Source organism: Dromiciops gliroides, chromosome 1 (assembly GCF_019393635.1).
Source record: "Dromiciops gliroides isolate mDroGli1 chromosome 1, mDroGli1.pri, whole genome shotgun sequence".
In the NCBI taxonomy this organism is placed as follows: domain Eukaryota; kingdom Metazoa; phylum Chordata; class Mammalia; order Microbiotheria; family Microbiotheriidae; genus Dromiciops; species Dromiciops gliroides.
This window is the reverse complement of record NC_057861.1, coordinates 513,472,211-513,473,368: the sequence shown is the minus strand read 5'-3', so window position 1 is coordinate 513,473,368 and position 1,158 is coordinate 513,472,211. Positions and strand designations below refer to the sequence as shown.

The window sequence follows — 1,158 nt, the reverse complement described above, 5'->3', positions numbered from 1 at the left end:
AGTATTTTATGGAATAAACATTGCCATTACATAGCTATGTTTTAAGTTAAATAAAATCTTGTATATGTAATTTAAATAAAGAGATTTCAAGTCGATAAGTGCAAATTAAAACAATTTATAGGACATTTAGAATTCATATAATATTTTTCTCAAAATGATCCTGAGGTGGGGGGAAAACCTTTGTTTTCAGTTAGGAACTCTGAGATACAAAGAAAGCTCAAGACTTGAAAAGCGTAATAAAGTATCCAAAATAATCACTTCTCAAAGTATGCTTGAGATTTGTCTGCATATTAAGTATCTTCTTTGTAAACAGTTAACACATGGCATGTACAAAATTTTAAATGACACTCAAAAAGCATTTTTAAAGTGCTTACTATGTGTTAGATATGGTGCTAAGGGCTGTGATAAAAAGAAAAACAAAAACTCTACCTTCAATGAGTTAACATTCTAATGGGGGGGGGGCAAACTGGAAAATAACTAGGCATATATATCTACATGAACATGTGTACACAAAGACACATAAGATTTACTTGAACTGGCTATATGTCCATGGTCATTTGGCCTCTCAGTGTCCTAGGCAACTCTCATGATTAAAAATTAAAAGGGGCAGCTAGGTGGCACAGTGGATAGAGTACCAGCCCTGGATTCAGGAGGACCTGAGTTCAAATCTGGCCTCAGACACTTAACAATTACTAGCTGTGTGACCCTAGGCAAGTCACTTAACCCCAATTGCCTCACCCCCCCCCAAAAAAAAAATTAAAGAGGTGTTGTTGCCCTGTATCAGTGATGGAATTTCTACATTAGAAGTCTAGACTAATAAACCCCAGGCAAACATTTATTGAGGGTACAGCTTTGTTTTAAGTAAATGCAAAATAAACAGAAGACAACATGGTGGGCTGAAAAGAATATTGGATATGAGGTCAGAGAACATGGGACTCAATTTAGACTGCTTATTACACACATGACAATGGGTGATCCACTTAACCTGGGGGACTGGAAGAGTGGAGAGGTCAATTTTCTCATCTGTAAAATGAGGGGATGGGACTAGATGGCTTCAGGGGTCTTTTTCAGCTCTATTATTCTATTCATATTACTCTTTTTCTCTTTCCTTACTAGTTCCACTGCACTGCAAGGATAAGGTGGTAGAAGGGAACAGAT

The 1,158-nt window shown here is 36.7% G+C and overlaps 1 protein-coding gene across 6 annotated transcripts in view; it reads right to left on the bottom strand.

Annotated features, from left to right (window-relative positions):
• Positions 1-699: 699 nt before the first annotated feature.
• SRFBP1 (serum response factor binding protein 1) overlaps positions 700-1,158 on the bottom strand; it is a 102,927-nt gene continuing 102,468 nt past the window's right edge. For 3 of the 6 annotated variants that reach the window (XM_043979262.1, XM_043979264.1, XM_043979263.1), the window contains one exon: positions 702-1,158. This exon is cut by the window's right edge and continues 3,107 nt beyond it. The gene's annotated coding sequence lies outside the window, so the exon portion shown is untranslated. The other 3 variants (XM_043979265.1, XM_043979259.1, XM_043979261.1) reach the window with 3 other exon arrangements.